Below are 21,858 nucleotides of genomic sequence, written 5' to 3' on the forward strand. Positions count from 1 at the left end.
TATGAAATGTGAGCTCAGACCTTCCTAGACTGGATGAATAGTTACAGGAAATGCTGGAAAGATAAGATAAATAACAAGACTGATTGCCAGGCAAGTAGCTTGAGTTTTTCTAAAGCATCATTGTTATTAAAACATAACTGTTAAAATATTTACAGGCAACACTATTTGGTAATTGTAATAAAATGTCACAATTGTGCATAGATGTCACTGATAATCTGTTTGCAAGTAAATGTTAAAAGGACAAAAAAACTCAGTTGCATCAACTACAGCCAGCAAATGGGCTATAGTATATATACAGTTCAAATAAATTGTGCAGGAGGGTGTACATACCTACTAGAGGTAATATACAGTGAAAGCTTTATTAGTAACCAAATAAAATAAATGTATAACCAAAGTGTTGGGCTGACATACATTCTATTCTCACAGCATAGGGCAGGTAAACAGTGCTGAAGTACTACAGAGGGAGGGGTACTTTCTCAGTTTTACACTGACTGTATAAGCAGTACTGCACAAGGGTCTAAAATAAAGCTACAGAAAAAATAAACAACAAGGGTCTGAAATAAAGCTACAGAAAAAATAAACAACAAGGGTCTAAAATAAAGCTAGAGGAAAAAATATCTCATTCCTTCTTGACAATACTCTTTTAGGGAGAGGAAAAAACAGGTATTAGTGTATTAGAAATACTGGTAAACTGGATTAAACCTGACAGGATAAGATATTTTACAAGTTGTTAATAGCTATCATAATGGTTATTATTGTATTGTTTAGTATTAAATTGCATTTACAACCTGTTAAACTGTAAAGCTATACAAGAGATAGTTTAAAAAACAAGAGATGATTTAAAATTGATAAAGCTATACAAGACAGAATAAAGATATGCAAAATGCATAAATGTTTCTAATAGCAAGAATGGTCACTATTTTTAATATGTTTTTGGCAAAACAATGTTGGTATAAAAAAGCATCAATGTTTCTAATTGCTGAGTATGTAGTTTAAAATAACAGGACATATGAATTTGGTATCAGTTCCACTAGATATTTCTAAAGAGACAAACATTTCCCAAGATTTTGCTTAATATTAATGTTATTAAATTTGTAAGATTAGACTAAATGTATTTTATAGTCTTTGTATGTACAAATGCAGAAGAATTCAGTACAAATGATAGTCTTTGTATGTACAGATGCAGAAAAGTTCAGTACAAATGAGATTAATGTCTAGTAATAAATATGTGTGAAAAACCATATTTAAATAAAAAATGGGTCCAGGGTACCTACTAGATTGAAATGCATGAACAGCAGTCTATGTAAATACATACTGTACAGGATACATCGTAATAAGTTCAAAAGTAATTTGCAAAGTTGTAATATCACTGGTTTTACCCCAGTAAAATAATTGCTTTCAAATATTTATTATCTAAGCCCAGTTCAGTATTTTACCAAGATGTTAATAAGCAGTTCAGAGACATGAACACAATGTTATGGTTAAAATGACATTGAAATTGTGTGTTTTCAGTAGTGTATAAATGCTTGCAGTAGCACATGGTTACTGTCTCTTATAGTTAATTCAACAGTTGCAAAGAGTTAATGAAACAGTTCTAAGTCATAAATGAAATTCAATGATTGCAAAAGAATAAATTGATCAAGTTAAAAAAAAATAACATTAAAGCAGATACAGCTCATAACTGATAAAAAATATTTTCACAGAATGGTCTGCAAAAGAAAAAGTTGTTGATACATTCAGTTTTGGTAGTAATACTTTAATATCATTGTATTAACTATGTAAAATTGCATTTTGATTTGTTGTATCAAACTAAAGGTTTGTTTATTGTGTTTTCTATATAAAATGTTTTGAGTATGTTTAAAAACAGAGGGAATTGTTAGATTTTATGAATATAAGACTGAAATTAATTATGTTGTAAATATGCTGAAAGAAAAGGCTTGCTTAAATGCAGAAACAGAGTTTAGTAATATGTGATCAGCAGTCATACTAAATGACCATGGCTTGGAAAAGGAATCTGCTGAATGGACATTCTTCCCTTACAGACTCAAACAGGATGTATGCAAGAGCAAAAATGCAAAATCTGCTTTTAAAGAACACTGACATGCTTTTCTGCATATAAAAAATGGACACAATATGTTTCCTAAAACAACAGGATATGTTTATGACACTGTGACAATGTGTTTTCTCAAAAATATGTTTTTCTGCATGAAAAACAGGATATGGCACAAGAACAGATTTTTTTTATACAAAGATCCAAATAAAATACAGGATGTTCACACGGTCAGAAAAGCTGATCTCTGACAATGTGTTTTCTCAAAAATATGTTTTTCTACATGGACATCAGGACACTGTTACAGGATATTCACACTGTCAGAAAAGCTGGTCTCTTACAAGACATTGTTAAACAAGGAAGCTTAGTATTGTTTCTACAGGATAAGCAATTCTCCAAAACAGAATACAGAACAATGTGTTTCCTCAAAAATATGTTTATGCATGACTAAAAAGTGTATATAAAGAGCTGTATAAATCCAGCTATGTTAGAGGTATGGTAGGGACACAAGTCCTAAGGTAAATGTTATCTCTCTCACATCATCTGTACTATATGAGAAGTAAAGTTGGAACAGTACTTTTAAGCTGCAACGTGTTTCCGTTTGGTTTATTATAAAAAGTTATTTGTTACTGCTCTCTAAAGTTGATGCTGCAAAGTATATTCTCTCATCAGTGTATATTCTGCAAGTTTCTGTATGCAACAGACTGTGAATGCAAATATAACCAGACTTTGAATTTTAGCAGAATCCAGCCAGCAAGACTGAGTGTCTTAAGAACACTTCAGATCCATCCCACAGCAAGAAGCAGCAAGCAGTAAGCAGAGAGAGCTCAAAATATTTTTTCATATATATATATATATATATATATATATATATATATATATATATATATATATATACACATATATATGCATATACATATATATATATATATATATATATATATGCATATACATATATATATATATATATGCATATACATATATATATATATATATATATATATATATGCATATACACATATATATATTACACACACACATATATATATATATATATATATATATATATATATATATATATATATTAATATGCATATATATATATATATATATATATATATATATATATATATATACATATATACATATATATATATATTAATTCATATATCTGCTTCATATTGGTGCTGAGGTAGCGTCGTCGCCTCACAGTAAGAAGACCTGTTCGATTCTCAGCTAGAGCATCTTCTGGGTAGAGACATGCGTGAATGGGCGTACCTTCGTTGAAGGTTGTGAGTCAGGGCCGGCAACTCAGCACATAAAAATCTACTGCCAATCATTAGCGGACTGGAGTTCCACTGTGGCGACCCCTAACCGGGAAAAGCCGAAAGACACAACAACTGCTTCATATCATCGCATTCCAAATTAGCGAATCACAGAACGTCAAGACCAAAACACCAAACTATCTAATCAATGAAACTTTACAACACATGCACCAAACTACACACTTACAAATGTTTAAAACAATTATCACTACTACAGACTTCACAATGTTTTTTGCAGGAGGGCTGTGACCCCCCCGCACCCCCAGAATGTATATATACCAACTCAGATATTGCACTACAATGGGGAACTGGCTAAATTCCCTGATCCGCACTGTATCGTGACCTCCACCAAAAATCAATCCTTGCAACAGGTAAATTATTGTAAAAACTTAAATCCTTTAATTTAACGGTTCTCGTAGGTCTGAGCAATGTACACTATCAGGACAGTTAGGCCAGTGCTAGCACATGTATAGCAGTTTTTTAATGTTCTGAACTTTCGGCATTGTGAAGTTTTGCTTATTAGATAGCTCAGAGTTTTGGTCCTGACGTTCTGTGGTTCGCTTATTTGGTATGTGATGATCTGAAGGGGATCCATATATATATGTACACGTACACATTATATACACACACATACAGATACACACATATATACATATATCAAACATATAATTGGACTGGTCAAAAAACTTATAAAAAAGTTTTTCTGCATGCAGGGGAATACACTTTTCAACTTTTCAGTGATTCTAGTGGACAATAAAGAATATTTTTTACACATGAGGAGGCAACAAGCTCAAAAAAGGCACACAAGCGAATACGTATAAAGTTTACATATTCTTTCTGATTTTTCCTACCTGAAAACTTAAGCAAAGCTAGACTTCTAACTGTGTGATACCTTAAACCTCTTGCCTCAGAGGCCTCATGGGATATATGCAAATCACTCTAAGAATATCAGGTGTTTCAGCTAAATGGCAATTCTGAATGTCCATGACTTTTTCTTTTACTTTCATTTTTATGTCTATTTATGGACAATTTCAGGCCATTAAAGCCAACCCCCTCTAGCTGTGGACATGCATGTTTCTGCCTTCTTATGACATCAGCACAGCACAAGAGGAATGTTTGACCTTTGGAAACATGGTTTTTAACCAGTTGGTTATCTGTGTGACCTTTTTACTCTTTGTTCTACCTGAAAACTTTGGAAGGCTGCGTTCAGATAATTAACATTTGGATAATTGACATTTGGATTATTGACTCTCTACTCATACATGCACACTAGTCCATCTTCCATGGTTAACAAATGGGAAATTAAAAAAATAAATATGTGCTTTACATTTTAGCATTATGTGACATAACAGCTGTATATACAATAAAAGGAAATATTTCTGTAGGATTTTCAACAATACTATTATACTGCTAAATAATATGAGCAGTGACTTATATATGCCTAGTCATATTTAAATCATTCAACTAATCTTGCAAATTGAACTGGTGGCACATAAAATGATACTGTTACTTGAACTGCCTTTACAGACGCATATATTACTTCTCTGACGGACAGCATAGACAGATGCTGGAGAAGCTGTTACTCTTGGTCTTCATAGAGCTTTAATCTCGTGTTATAATAAGTTAGATGCGGAAGGGGAGAAGGAAGTGGACTTCATAGAAGTTAACATGTCTGATAACGTACCACATAAATCATTAAGAACAAATTAGAGTCCCTGGGGATGTAGCAAGGAAAACAAAATGTACCAGGTATTAGTAAATACAGTTCCCTTGGATGAAAAGATGACATTTACTAACTTTGGGCAGACTAGGTAGGCTACCTAGTCCCAACCTGCCATCAATGCCTTCCTTTTTTGTTTGTTTATTGAAACTAATTTACCAGATCAATCTGCCCAACAGCCAACAAGCAAAAGCCCCTCTACACCCCAAACCAGAATCCAGTCCAGGATAGGTGGATAACTGTGAATGGGAAGACCCCTAGTTTTCACAGCCTAATGAACAAGGAAATTAGACTCCAGTGGCAGCAACATCCTTAATGAACTTTTGTTTTTTTTTTTACTTTACTTAAACCTCCCACTACTCTGCAACACCAGGGTTTCTACAATACCAACCACTCTTGTATGCACACACTTCCTTGCATAAGTTGCGACAAAAAGCTAACACTGAGTGTCAGTACTGCAGTAGATCTGTCTGACTTTGTTCTTCCAGGACAGGCTGGAACCAACGGCTCACTCACACTCTATCCAGCCAGTTCCTCCATCACCTGGGCCACTAATCAAAACCAGGTCACCTGCACTGCACTCTTGGTGTTTACTCCTCTATGTCCAACAGTCAGCAATGTCCATCTTTTTTGAGGAAGGTGGCTGAAGCTTAGAAATTCTACATGGACACAAAAGCCTTTAACACTAGGGAAGTTTAGGAACATATGACTTCTAACTCCTCAAAAGAAAATCAATGCTGCATTGTTTTATGTCTTCAGGGAAATTAAATTCTTTTTATTCTCCAGAACAGCCATGCCCAGTTCTGTTACTACTAACTCATTAACATTTTCCTTCCAGAAGCACTCCAGTTGCAGAACTACAGATGTACAGTTACAATGTGAAATATGACATGAAGAACCCAATCTCTACATTATTAAAACAGATGAATAAGTGATTGCTTTTTTCTGTGTTTATGTTAAAGACATGAGTGACAAATTTCACAAACGAAACAACCAATACATTTTAATGTGTCAACAACATTTTCAGTACTGCATTTCTAATTTTGGACATCTGACTCGACATTTTTTTTTGTTCATGAAATGATGACATGATTCAGTAGCCTATTCCTCTTTTAGTTTAACATTCAAAATAAGCCTTGGTTTCAATGTGAGGTACAGTCAAAAACTAAAATATGTTTAGGTCAGCAATGGGAAATTTCAGTATATCAAGTACAGAAGACTTGTAGCCTTTCCAAAGAATTAAAACAAAAATTCCAGTCAAAAAATTATTATTTTTTCATTGTGTACTGATTGCCTGTGCAGTGCTAATTTCCTTGGTGTTACTCTGTTTATTATTTTTCTGTAGAGAGTTAAACACCAAAACAGACGTAAAAAAAAAAAAGACTGTGATACTAACAGGTTTCTGTTTTGTATCCTTATGATACGATGTAGCCATGGGGGCCAGAGTTCTAATAGTTTTAGTGCAGAAAAGGTGCCACACTCAGGGGGTCATGACCTTCCCATATCAAATATTCGAGTTACTTGGGATCATAAAGTTCAAGCCACACACATACATACACCAAATATGACAGTCCAATTCCTTCATACAAGAATTGGTCAGTGTCCAGCACCATCACTTGTTCACGATCACACAGCCTTACAACTCCCACCTCCACCCACACACACAGTAGCACAGCAGTCACACCCTACAGCATATGACAATTACAATAACCGAGAACAACAGACTATTATCTTACAAGTACTGCAACTCACAAAGACCAAAAGGAAAGCCCAACCAACTAAACCAAGAATAGAGTGATGTTTAGCACTCACTCACATTTGCAATACCTTGTACAGACAGAAAATGTGTTTTTACAAGTTACATGGGTACTTAATGGTCATAACTGCACTGACACCATTTCAGTGAACACACATTAATTTACAAAATTAAAATGAAGCAATACATTTTAAAATGAAAATGAAACAATACATTTAAAAAAACGAACACAGTTACTTTGAAAAGTATACTTTCATATGACGACATTCCAGCTAATCAGAACATGTTTGTATGGAACACTAATACCAGAGCTGTAGTGCAGTAAGTTCTCACAATAACAATTTATCCAGCTCATTCAGAAGTCAAAAAAAGGGGGGGGGGGACTACAAATCCAGCTGTAAACCTGTTCTAGACATGAAAGTCAATATACCCCTACAGAAGACAATGGAAAATCACATGAAAGAACAGTTTCAGTAGTACAGGATGTAAAACATGGTGCTACAGTCAAAGTTTACTGCCAAGGGATGAATGGTGGAAACTACTGCATAAGAATATGAAATATACTCAAAGTGTGCCTGGTTATCACGTTTTTATTGACTCTGCAGTAGTAGCCAACAGGAGGCATGAGGTTCAAGGTTCATTTTCATATACACTGACTGGATTAACATTCTTTTTACCAGCCTATATACACATATATGGAGTCCCATCTGTACAGATCCATAATATTTATCTTATGGAGTCCCACCTGTACAGCTCCGCAGTATTTAACTTACAAAGTCCCACCTGTACAGATCCTTAGTATTGTCACACCTGTACAGATCCTTAGTATTTATCTTATGGAGTCCCACCTGTACAGCTCCGCAGTATTTAACTTACAAAGTCCCACCTGTACAGATCCTTAGTATTGTCAGACCTGAACAGATCCTTAGTATTTCGCTATCTTAGTTCACTGCCTACTAATATTCAGAAGAATGTAGCAGACCACCATGATTCTTCCAGGGCAGCTGTCATATAACTGCAAGAGTAGTCTGGGACACACAAAGGGTAGTAACTACTTGAATGACACATGCTTCTATAGCAACAGTTAGAAACAGTACCCAGCTTATTTTGTGTTTGAAACGTGGATGACAAGAAATTCACCTTGAGAGCAAAGCTCAAGAGGTAAATCTTGGTCATACCTCTCAAGTGTCCAGATTTTTGCCTCATATTTTTGGTCTCTTCCTCACAAAATTTATGATTTTCTGGCAAATCACTGGTGATTGAAGTCACTAAATAATGACACACATTTGAGTTTCAGACTTTATATCCTTTAGAAAATGCATGCTAACATAAAACCCTGTTATTCTATCTACTTTCTATGTTTCTAAGAGCAATATTTAAAATCGGTCCCTAGTTTTCGGCCTTTGACACCCCCCCTTATTTTAGGCTTTGTCCAGATTTCTGGTGCAAAGAGGTTCAGAGGTAAGCTTGGCATCCATGCTGATAATACGTAAGGAATATGAAACCTGATACCCCTTGCATTGCATGCAGTTTTATCTGTTACACGTACTGCTGGCTACCGGAAAAAATGTAGTAAAATAGAGTGGTTTACTGGCTTTCAAAGCCTTTGAAAGTCAATAAAACATTTGCCATGGGTATCACCCCTGTGAAGAAGAAAAGCTGTTACTTCAAGTCTACCAAATTTTTCTTTCAAGTGTGGCAGACAGAAGTTCTAACAGCTTTTAAAACTGTTTACCTCCATACTCTATTCTTTGCTAGTCAGCACTGTTTACTGTTAACCCCTAGTTCAAAACATGATTTTAGTAGCACTTATGGATGTTTAAAAGCTTGTTAACCATCTTTCTGACATCAAAAAGGCTCTTAGAAAGCTTGTTTTTTTCCCCAATTTTTGGAGTGTATCACTAAATTCCATGCACTACACAATCCTTAAATCTTATTCAAGTCAAATGACTAAGCTTCAGGTTTTTGTTACATGCTCAAAGCTGCAGCTTCTACCAAGACTGTGCACTACTCCTGTGGTCTCTTAATTACATGTCAGGTCTAGAAGCTCTAAATCTATGACTGACAGTCCACATTTCATAGATTTGGTAAGGCAGTTTTAGCAACATCTGCTATTCCAAAATTTATTTAATCTTCTAAATTATAAGAATAACAGAAGCACAATATTAGCCAAAAATAAGAAGTGTGCTTATTTAACATTTTATGCAGTGCTACAATGTAAATGACCCCCGTTCTTCATATAAACATTTCTCCAGCAACCAACTCTGTAGCAGGGTTCAACTCCAGATGCAAGTGTGTTTTAAAGCATTTTACTGACATCAGCAAGACACATCCCCATGGTGAACAACTGTGGGCAGCAGTGATGGATTATGTGTACCCTAGGCAGTTTTCAAACCATGGGCCCCCATCCACAACACTTTTTTGGGGGATTAAGTGTAAATACACATGTTCATCTGGAGTCACCTTCCTGATTTCAATTTAAACTGCTATCATTATAAACAACCAACGTCCATACACATCAGTTACAGCCACTTAATTGTTCACCCCTCAAATGTCTAACTATGATAAAAAAAATGACCACAGTTGACTATCCCAACCTGCTTTACACAAATGTACATTAGTCCAGCAAACCAGACTAATATCTGTTTAACTTAATCATGATACCAGCGTCAGCCATTGTCATCCACAGACAACCCTCAGTACCCAGTAATATTAACCCCATTGCTGACTGCTTATAAGTCAGAGGAATGTTTTTTTTAAAGAACATATTATTATTATATTACCTAGAATTAATAAACCAACCCAGCCACTGGAGATGCACAAGCCAGTGCATTTCTTTGTGCCGGTCCCAAGCCCGGATAAATGGGGAAGGCTGCGTCAGGAAGGGCATCCAGAGTAAAACTTCGCCAAATCATTTCATGCAGACACCAATAAACATTTTTATACCGGATCGGTCGAGGCCCGGGTTAACAACGACCGCCACCAGTACTGTTAGCCTACAGGGTGCTGGCAGAAATTGGGCTACTGTTGGCCAAAGGAGGAGAAGAGGCGGAAGACATGGCCGAAGATGGATGTGGTGAGAGAGGACATGCAGGTGGTTGGTGTGACAAAGCAAGATGCAGAGGACAGGAAGAAATGGAAACAGGTGATCTGCTGTGGCGATGCCTAACGGGAACAGCCGAAAGAAGAGGATGACCTAGAATTAATAAACCGACAGTAACGTACCCTTGTGGAGATAGTAAATCATGTAAATTTATTAACAGTGGTACTATGCTGGTATTAGACCATGTTGATAGAACATATGTTGTCAAAATGCATTAAACTTTTGGACACCATCGTGTGGATTTTGTGGCAAAATGTATACCCTGTCACGCCTTTCTATACAAGGAAAACTATTAATTCTTTGGATACTAAGATCTTTTAATAACTTATGCCATAAAGAAAAAATATTTTTAAGAATGCCCTTATGTAGACTGTGATACGTTTAACAAATATGTTTTCACTGGAACAATACATTAGAAGTCAAACAATTAAAATGGCAATTACATCCGGCAACAGATGGACCACCAGTTCTTAATGAAACAATATTAAATGTTACTGTAACATTTTTAAATGCTTATATATATATATATATATATATATATATATATATATATATATATATATATATATATATATACACACACACACACACACACACACACACACACATTTTTTAACTGAATACATTTTTTAATGCATGTTTTATACTTTTATCACTATGTATTTAAGCAATTATTTTAATGGTGTGGTCATTTCTGATGAAGTTCTTGTCTGAACAAAAACTACACTGGCAATTAATAAATTGGTGGAGTTCTGGTTTGAGTATTTTTTTTTGTACCTCAGATGTCTGACTCAGGTGAAAACAACAATTAAAGACACAACAGTAGTCCAAGTACTCAACTTATTTCAAGCAAATACAAATTACTACTGCAAAGCCAGACTGTTTAAATTGATCAAACAACAAAAGGCAACTTAATTTCATCTACAAATAACCCCAACACCAACCCAGCAGTTACAGACACTTTGTGTGCATCTCATCTGGTTGTGACAAATAATAATAATAATATCTATCAAACTCAATGCAAGAATAGAGGACAAAATCAAATTACTGAGGGATTAAGGCTCAAAAATCACAGGCATATTTTAAAAATTACTCTTACAAACTTAGAAAGCAGATTAACAGTTTTTACACTGAAGTGCATTTTCTGAAAGACAGGATGCTTGAAACTCAAATATTTATCATTACTTAATGACTTAAATGCTCAGGTTGCTAGAAAAAATAGCAGAAATGTTATATGGGGAACAGAAAATATGTTGCAAAAACCAGAGACATTCTGTGAAATCAGGGAAAATTTCATCTTGGTTTCATATAAACAATACCCAAAGAGTAAATATTCTAACTTATTTCAAGCAAATGCATACTGGCCCAGTAAAGCCAGACTGTAAGCTGAAGGAATAACAAAAGGGACAGCCGCTTTCATCCCTAGACAGCCCCTCTCCCCCCTAATTTAGAGGCATCAAATTTTCCTCAATGATTTGCCAGAAAAACACGCGCACGCATACACACACAGGCATACACAGACACATGTACAGCTATGTGCTACGACTTCAAGCCAAAAAATTCTGAGTTCATATTTGTTCTGTATTTCTGTTACCTAAAAAATATAAGAATGCACCCTGGCTTGAGACCAGACCACAACGTGACAGATGTCACAGCAATCATGTCACGCTTTTGCAAAATGCATATATGAGCGAGCATTCCTGGATAAAGAACAAATCATGATAACTCAGCCCACATGGAGAGTATTCACCCCCACTCTACCATGCTGCCTCACAAGAGAAGGCACTGCTAAAACATGTTTCAGTCATAGCTATTCATAATCATTACGAAAAATCATAATCATTAATAAAGCAGCATCATTGTTTCTCCTCTGAAGCCAGCATCCCTGTCTTTGTCCTCCTGAATCTCATGTACAAGAGAGCAAGGATCAGCCTGCTAACAATGAAACATTTATCAGTGTTTGAAAAGGATACCAAGTATTAGGTAAAGATGGCCTTATACATAGGTTAAATAGGCAGCAGCCTAGGATATTGTGCTTGCAAGGTTTCTGTTTCCCTATTTATTTATTTTATTTTAGGGAAATGCTCACTTGCTCTAAAAATAAAGAAATAAAGGACCCCTGCTGAAAAAACTGACCCATGGCACATGCGCACTCCAGGAGGCAGTGCTCCATTTGACTTGACATTCAAGTCATGTCACGTTAAACCTGAACGTTACAAGGTCACAGAACACAGATACTGCAACACTCAAATGTACGCGTGAAGCCACCTGAAAGAGTTATATTCAATAAAATAAATATGAATCTACAAAGTACAAAGGTCAAAACTATGAGACAAAATCAGGGATATTCTGAAGAATTCTGGACAGCTGAAATTAGAGGAATGGTGTGGTGAGTGAAATAAATTTTATTACTTTGACAATAATCCTGGCAGAGAAAAAAATAGATATTGACGGCAATATTTCTCTGGCTTTAGGATATATGTGTGAAGCAACCTGGATTGGGATACCTTAATGTGTGGCAACTTGTTTATGTGGACTGTGGAAGTGAAATAATATTACACAGTCATCAAATGTCGTAGCTATAACTGCTGGGTGAGGACTGGGGTTGGCTGGATGAAAGTGGCTGACACTTTTGATGTTTGCTCTGTTAAACATTCACTATCTGGCTTTGCAGGACTAATGTGTATTTGTGAAAAGTAAGATGAACTACTTAACCGGATGCCTAATATGCACAGACAGGGTAAGTATAACTGCTGTGGTGGTCTTCTTTGGAGAAAGACAATTTGTGGCTTCTGTTTGCTTACTATTTTGGTTATGCAGGACTAATTTGATTATGTGAAGCAACGTACAACATTTTAATGTGTGGCAAGTGTTTCGAACAAAGGAGAAGTACATTACATGGCCATACTCTTTTACCACAATCAGACCTCTGATTTGTACACTGAAGTGGCTATAACTGCTTGTTGGGGGAGGGGACTGTCTGGATGAAAGTGACTGACCACCTTGCCACTTGCTCAGTTTAACAGCCATCGCTCAAAAAAATAAAGAATAGATTAAATGCATCACAGAATATCCAGACCTTCTGGGGGCTGGTACCCCACAAACACAACAGGACTATACAAGTGGCTTTTGGCATGGGCTTAGTAGTAGTCTCTGCCTTGAACTCCACCTAGTCTTAAAAGCAGCCTGCTCATACACAGCGCATATCTAATATGCACTGAGGAAAGGGTTTCCCCTGATAGCTTTGCTGCTGCTGTTGGACTTGTGCTTTAATAAAGCAAACTGAGTTTTTAGTTCTGGTGTTAAAATACATTTTTTTGTTTTGTATATATTAATAAGGGTCCCCATTTCCAGAATACCTATCTGCATAATGTAATTTTAGTGCCACATGATGTATGTGCAGTATCAAACCCTGCCCATTACACACTGTGTTTGCACAAACGCTGTTTATGTGTACATAAAAAGAAGTTAGGTCTTACCATAAAGTTCCATCTGTGTTGTCAATCTTCAGCAATCCCTGACTGAGGGCTCAGTTCCAGGCCTCAGAACCGACTCGGCTGTTTACTTCAGCTCGCGCCTTCCAAACTTTCGTGCTAGGCTCCACCCATCTCTTTAAAATTACCTCAGATCGAGTTGCCTAAAATAGTGGCAGACAGATAGTAAATAAGAAGAGACCAGATCTGTGTCCCTGTTATGAAGCCAGTTTGGGAGTATTCGATCCACTAAGAGTCTCAGGCCATGGGAAGTTTGGAGGGAATGTCAAGGATTAGTGAAGACTGACAACACAGATGGAACGTTATGGTAGAACATAACTTCTTTATCTGATGTTGTCAATCTTCACATAATCCTTGACTGCGGGATAGAGTCCCTAGCTACCTGAATCTTGGGAGGTATCACGGAAAAATAATCCTAAGCACCATCAAACCGAAAGATGCCCGACCTGTAGAGACCTGATCCAATTTGTAATGAGTGATAAAGGTATGAGGAGAAGACCATGTAGCTGCTGCACAGATGTCATCCAAAGAAGCTCTGGCATGAAAAATTGCAGGAGCTGCCACAGCTCTAGCTGACTGGGTTTCACCGGGCGTGGAAGGTGAAGCCCTTTTGAATGACAGATAAACGTGATACAATCTCTGAGCCATTTAGCTAAGGTAACCTTGATAACTGGGTTACCTAAGGAAAGTGAAGTAAACACAACAAATAATTGGTCAAATTTCTTGAAATCCTTTGTTCTGTAAAGATAAAAAACGTAGTGGTCTATGAACGTCTAATAAATGTAGACAATATTCTCCTTTATTGGAGAAATTAGGGAAAAAGACTGGTAGTTGCAATGTTTGACTGATACTGGATTCTGAAACTACCTTTGGCAAGAAACAAGGATTAGTCCTGAGGGAGACCCTGTCTTTGTCAAATATTATGTGGGGGGGGGGGGTTGCAGGACAAGGCTTGAATTTCAGATACTCTTCTTGCAGAAGTGATAGTTACTAAAAATAAAGTTTTCCAAGTCAGAAACTTCAAGTCACATGTAGCTGACGGTTTAAAAGGGGAAAGAGTAAGAGACTGTAGAACTGTGGGTAAATCCCATGGAACGATGGGCTCTTTAAATGGAAGTCTTAACATTAGCATTCCCTTCAAAAAGGCTTTACAGAGTTTATGTGACATAAGTGAAGAACCATCAACACCAGTACAGAAATTAGATATCGCAGCAAGATGGACCCTAATGGTAGAGGCTGGAGAGCCAGCTTGATAAAGATTATCTAAAAAATCCAATATTTTATGCACAGGGACTGTATAAGGGTCTAGAGCATTATTAAAAGTCCAGCTAGCAAATTTTCCCCATTTACTCTGGTACAGTTTGATTTGTGATGGGCCACAATGATTTGACGGACAGGAGAGGAAAGGGAAGAATGCCTGGCAATCATGGGAACTGAAGAAGCCATGCAGTGAGCTTGAGATGTTGGAGATTTAGATGAACCATTCATTTTGGATGAGATAATCGATCGGGAGCTGGGTCCAGAATCCAAGGTTTCCAAAGTAGGTGAGGCCAAATGAAGGGAAACTAAACTTGTTGAGGCCAGAACGGGGAAATGAGGATTATTATGTTCTTCGACCTCTTGGCTTTCTTTAGAAATTGAGATATCAGGGGAGTTGGGGGAAAGGCGTACAGAAGACCAGGGGTCCAATCTGGGAGAAGAGAGTCTCTCGATGACTCCCCCCCCACCGAGGGGGGGGTCAGGGCAAAGTAACTGCTGCACTTGTTGTTCAGGGGGGACACAAACAGATCGCAGCAAGGTTGGCCCCAGTGATGGAAGATCTTTTCTGTCACCATAGGATTGAGAGACCACTCGTGAGGCATTAAAATAGTTCTGCTTAGTTTGTCTGCTATCACGTTGGAGCTCCTTAGAATATACATTGTCATGAGAAAGTGGTTGGAAGAAATCGCCCATGGCCAAACTCTGAGGGTTTCATGACAAAGTGGGTAAAACTTACTTCCTCCTTGTTTGCTGATGCACCAAACTACTGACATGTTGTTAGTTTGGATTGCCACTGTTCCTAGGGAAAGAGCATCATGAAATGTGTACAACGTTAAGAGCAACACCCTCAGCCATAGAACAGTGATGTGCAACTTGGCCTTCAGTGGGGAGCAAGTGCCTTGGACTGCCCTTTCAAGATAATGCCCCCCAACCGATCTGGGAAGAATCTGTGGTCACTACGGCTAGGGGCTGTGGAAGAATGAAAGGACGGCCCAAAAGTATCTCGTTGGAATGGAGCCACCATGCAGATACTGTTTGCAGTGATTGGTGATCAAGATGTGATACAACATCGGCTGATTTATTAAGGACCACTGGGAGGCAAGAAGCCACTGGAGAATTCACATGTGATATCTGGCTAAGGCAACTAGAGTAATTAAGGCTGCCATAGAGCCTAGCACTTGTAGGATTAGTCTGGCTGGAATGCTTCTGTTCTGAATAATATGGCTGAATTCTGATTTGACCTTTTGGAGCTTTTCTACTGGGAGTGATGCAAGTCCTGTAACTGTATTTAACAGAGCACCTATAAGTTCTAGCTGTTGGGTAGGCTGCAGATTTGACTTTTCGTAATTTATTGAAATGCCTAAAGTAGTGCAAAGATGCAGAGTGTAATCTCTTGCCCATTCTAGTTGATGCCTGGTGGTAGCAGTAGGGAGCCAGTCATCAAGATAAGGAAAAACTCAAAATCCCTGAAATCTGAGATGAGCTGCTACCATTGCAATGCATTTGGTATGGGCTGTAGTGAGACCAAAGGGCACTGCTCTGAACTGGAAATGACTGGCTCCCAGACAGAAGCACAAGAGTCTGCTGGAGCATTTGTCCATTTTTATATGGTAATATGCATCCTGAAGATCTACAGAGCACATCCAATTGCCTTTTTCCAAGAATGGAAGTATTGACTGTACAGACACCTTCTGGAATTTGATTTGTTGAACTGCCTTGTTGAATTGGCTGAGATCCAAAATGGGTCTCCAGCCCCTTGTCTTTTTGGTCACTAAAAAGAATCTTGAGTAAAACCCTGATCACCTTTGGTCTTGTGGGACTTTTTGGATTTTTTTTTTTCGAGCAGTTTTTGAATTTCTACGACCGCTGCTTCCCTGTGACTGGGTGGAACCTTTGGGAGTCTTTTTTGTGTTTAGTGTCTAAGGAAAGGGGAATAATGCAACTTCCTGAAATGATTCCCTGCACCCATTTGTCCAATATTATCTGTAGCCAGGCAGATTGGTGCAGGGATAATCATCCCCCGACTGCCTCCAAAGGAAGGCACTCAGGCCTCCATTCAGGAGTGCAGGTAAGCGCTACCAGAGAAAGTATCACTGGACACCTGGTTCTGGGGGCCACCTCTGCCTCTAGAATGACGTCTTCCATTGTTGCTTCTCCCTCTGCCCCAGAGAAAGTCTTTGCCACACAAGTCCTGGAAAGGCCCTTGAGACTTTTTGAGCCATAGCCTCCCACTTCTCTGCTTCCTGCAGTAGGACCATTGAGTAGCAGAGAAGCGTACGTCTACCGCAGTGAGAGTCTTCCCATCTTTCTCAGATCTGGCCAATGAGTCTTTTACTTTGGGTGGAAACAGGAATGGTCTGTCAAAAGGAGCATTGACGAATGAAGATTTAAATGGATCCACAAAGTCACATAAGTGCATCAAGCGTGTCTCCTAATGGCTATGCCTGAACCCACTGCTTTTGTCATCCCTTTGTCTGTGTAGGCAATTAGCCTCATGGTGCGAGTTACAAACTGCTTCGAGGGTGGTGAGCTGAGAGGTAACTGTCTCATATCTCTTCAGCTACTACTCCTGTGAGAGTATTTGACAGTTCTTTGATCGGATCTCTCTGTAGCCTAGTAAACTGTGCCATGTAGTTCCAAAACCTGACAGCGAAGGTTGATGAAGCGTAAACCCACTTCCCAAATCTATCCATAGTCCTGGACTCCTTGTTAGGAGAATGGATAGTAGGACTTTCCTCAGCAAGTTCCTTCTTTGTGGCTGCCGCTATCACCATTGCATCTACGGTATACCCTTAGCCCAATGCTGGTCTTACTTGGGGGCAGAAAGGATCCATTCAGGCCTCTTGGGGATCAGTTCGATGGAGTACAGGATCTTCCACGTCCACTGCAGGATCAATTTAATGAGCGGATTAGTGGGTGGAGAAATCTAAGTGGTAGAGGGTTGGGCACGAAAAGCCACCAGGTATACAGACTTCTTAAAGTAAGGCTGGAGGGAAGACCAGTGACCCCTCTGTTTAAGGATTACCAGGATGTTCCTGAAGGAAACATCATCAGGGGGTGACTTAGGGGAACCTTCTTCATCAAAATTGGTATCTTCTGGGCAGTTTTAGTTCTTTGTCTTGCACTTTTTCTTCGCAGGCAGATCTTTGGGAGGATATTCTGGGAAAATATCTGAAGAGGAAACCACCAATGTGGGCCTCTCCTGAGGCTTTTGTGCCCCCTGTCTCAGGGATGAGGTGATGGCAGCTCTGGTCAAGGGGATACAGACATTTGGCCCACCAGGGATGGCAAGGACTGGGTGTCCACAATGAACAAGGTGTTCTCTGTGATATGGAAGGCCAGCCCCCTGTAGAGGGATGGGAGCCCAGAACCAAAACAGACTCCTTCGAAACCATGGTCAAACCCCGTGCCAAGGAGGTAGCCCCCGAAGTAGAAGCCTGGGTCAAACCAATGAAAGCCGAAGGACTGAGGGGCATGTAAGGTTCTGAAAAAAGGAAGTCAAACCCTTTGAAAACAGCTATAAAGTCTCAACCCCAGGAGACCACCGGTTTCGAAAAACTGATGGAGCTCAAAGCAATTCTCAGTTCTGGAGAAGAGGCTCTTACTAGAACTGAGACAGTCCGAGCCAGGTAGGTCGGTGCCAGGGGCTCCAATGACTCAAGTGGAGTTGGAGGAGGAAGATGAGACAGTGTCGAAGTAGGACAGGTCCTGGTGCTGACTTGGCTGGGAACCAAAGATGAACGTAATTCCCACACCATCAAGAGCTGGTTCACCAACCTCATGATGCCCAATACCGAGAGGTTCTTGGTGGATTGAACAGATGATGTAGGAGGAGACCTAGGTTTTCTTGGTTCCATGAAAGGGCTAGGTGGTCAGTCCTTAAATGGATGGACCGAGGGAGAATACCTCGTTCTTGGAATAGAAATCATTTTGGTCTGCTCCGGTACCAACAAACCTTCTGGTGCCAGAGGAATAGTAGTAGTCTTTTCGGAAAGAGTAGTTGGTGCACAGTCTGTCTTGCCTATCGGTGCCAAGCGAACTGTCGACACCGTAGGCTGTTTAGATATCTTTTTAGGCAGTTCTGAGGAACTGCATGGAACCGAGTGTGACCATTTCTTCTGTTTAGAGGAGGAGGAAGAAGAGGATGATGAATTGTTTTCGGTCCTAGACCCAGAAATGGCCTCTTCAAAGTCCCCTTTTAGTAAGCCTTTCAAAATTAACTTTCTCCACTCAGTTAAAGTCGTGGTGGAGAAACCATGACAAATAGAGCGGTTTTCCTGCAAGTGTACAACTCCTAGACAATAGACACACCAGACATGCCCATGTGTATTGGGCATCTTTCTGGTGCACTTCTGGCGCCTTTTAAAGCCATAAGTGCCCTTAGAAGGTTTAACAGGGGAAACAGATTTATCAGCCTTGGTGGAAACAAAGGTCAAGGCTGACAAAGACACCCCCCCACCCACACACACACACACCCACAGAAGGGGACAGCACATTTTTTTTTTTTTTGGAGAAAGGGGTACCAACTATGGTTGCCAAAAAATACCTAAATAGGCAAATGGAGAGTACCAGCAATGGTACTTAGAAGAATCTACCCAACGGCAGTGGAAAAAGGGGAAAAGATCACACACAAACACATAGGAGAGAGCAAGAGGAGTGGGCAGAAAGAGTAAAATATCCAAGAAGAAATATAAATATAATAAAAAGGGAATTGGATGAAATTCAGAGTAAAAAAACTTACGTGAAGAACTGCCAAAGCTCGAGAGAGGTCAGATGCATCTGACACACGAAGCGGCAAACGAGATCTGAGTTAATTTATAGAGGAGAGTTGTGGGTAGAGCCTAGCTTGAGAGTTTGGAAGACACAAGCTGAAGAAAATGGCAGAGTTGGTTCCGAGGCTCGGAACAGAGCCCACAGTCAAGGATTATGTAAAGATTTACATCATCAGATCAAACATTCATTAGCTTTCTGAGCTGACACCTTTGTGGAGCTTATACATATTCACTTTGTGTGTACATCTGTGGCACTTGTGGATGTGAACTGAAAGCTACAGTTCAAGCATATTTCTCCTATGCAGAATAAAAATGTAAACCATTCCATATTAACACAGTGAAACAAGCTAGCTGATCGTACTATATGGAAACCTGGACTTTGAATCTTTCAGTAACACATTAAGAAACTCTGCTAAATTCATCTGTGTCTTAGTACAGGTAAGTAGGGCAAAGAGTTAATGCAGCTCTTGAAATATCTGCTGGGAATGAAGTGAAAGCTCTTTTGCAGAGTGCATAAGAATTGCAGAAATTCAAACTGACCTGCGGCTAAAAGGAATTAAAGGAATCATATTCTTAGGTGAAAAGAATCTCAGTGCAACTGACTGAATTAGCCGTCTAGGACAAATAGGTAAAACACTGACAGTCATTCAAAAAAAATAATTGGAGGGCCTTTTAACAAAGAAGTTGGAAGGATATATTTAAGGAAGAAGGGGTGATAAAAGCAGAACAGAAATGAAAGGAAATATCTCAGCAGCAAAGACTGAAAATGTCTTGCAGTGTGCAACTAAGAATAGTAAAAATGTATAATTTAGAAAATTTTATTACAGAACATAGTGTAAGCCTGTGAGACAGACAGTTCAACCTGCAGCAGTGAGTGATGAAACCAGCACTATTTTAGATTTGTTTGCATTGCAAAACATTTTAAAGACATATTCAAGAACATATTGTTTAAAAAATAATCAAAAATAGGGATTCACAGAAAAAATAGACACAAGGTAAATATTCCAGTTTAGTTCACAAATACACACCAGCCCTTACTGCCAGACTTTAAACAGAAAAATAACTGCTTTTATCCACAACACACCTAATCTCCCTCATCTGGTTACCTGCTTTAACTTTAAGTCAACCTGTTTTGCATTAACAAGTCAGCAATCCCCAACAACAAGTCAACAACTACCCAGATTACTTTATTTAAAATTTGCGAGCTTTCTTGTCATTGCCATCCCAGTGAATCACAGGAAGGCAATGAGGAGAAAGATGGTGTACTTCAGATATGGAGATTTATTTACTTAAAAATAAATATAAATGAATGAAGCATCAGAGCAGAGTAAAGTCATGGGTCATTACTGTGCATGTGCATATGGCAGGCACTACAAGTATGTAAAAAACTGTAAATACTCAAAGCATCCTGTCATTTAATACTTAATTATTTTCTTGGTTAGCCATGGGCCCCAATTATAATCTGTCACTGGTGAGCAGTGTCTAACACTCAAAAATTCAGAAAGAGTGTGGTAGCTCCAATTACATGCTGGCAATGTGTGGCAGAAAAAAAATGGAAATTAAGAAACTGAAAAAATAATGAGTTTCTGGGGACCTCAATAACTTTAATGGGAGAAAATAATGTAAATACTGAGAAGAGCACTCTTGGCTAACAAAGACTGAAACAATACTACATTTCATGAGCTTTAATCATGCACTGACTTATGAATGGGATCCATTCCCATAATGCTATGTGAAACCCAAATGACTTGGAGATGCTAAACCAAGGAAGAAAACAGTAGTCTGGACTGAAGTTAACAGGTATATCTGTATTTGTTCAATCTGACTGTGCATATAAACTGTAACATGGCAGTACACAGCAGGATGGTTAACAGCAAGTGATACTATGCTACAGACGCTTTCTTGTACTTTTTACTGGTCTGCAGTTTTTACCCTTATGAAGATAAATTCCAATATGCACTACTCTCAAACAAAGTTTGCTCCAAATCATAAGAGGCATCATTATTTTACCTTTAAATTAGCACCACATCAAGACATTGCACAGAAACAAAAACTTAATGAAGGGAAAATGCAATGAGGCATACACATGATTTCAGCCTTCAATAGCTCTGTTTAACAAACAAGAACCAAGTTAACAAATTATCCCACATAAACTATTACCTTCTCTAGAACAGGCTTCCCATCCATGGGAAGCAGAGTTCCTCCCTGCACTTACTCTCAACCTGGATCAGTGGATGGGGAATAGTAAATTTACCCCTGGTCTGCCATCTATGTGCCTATTAGAAAAGGGATGTTTGTAAATTCTTGATCACCCACACACAGGCTATACAGCCTATAAAGTGACTTTTATCAAGATGTACAGTTGTGTACACTTACCA

General features: G+C 38.5%; 1 protein-coding gene across 1 annotated transcript in view; it reads right to left on the reverse strand.

Moving 5' to 3' along the window:
• Positions 1-21,858, reverse strand: part of LOC122795645 (leucyl and cystinyl aminopeptidase) — a 1,650,338-nt gene that overhangs the window by 1,298,669 nt on the left and 329,811 nt on the right. The gene's annotated exons all lie outside the window — the stretch shown is intronic.

The sequence above is a fragment of the Protopterus annectens genome, chromosome 2.part2 (assembly GCF_019279795.1).
Source record: "Protopterus annectens isolate FY-2018-M chromosome 2.part2, PAN1.0, whole genome shotgun sequence".
Taxonomy (NCBI): Eukaryota; Metazoa; Chordata; order Ceratodontiformes; family Protopteridae; genus Protopterus; species Protopterus annectens.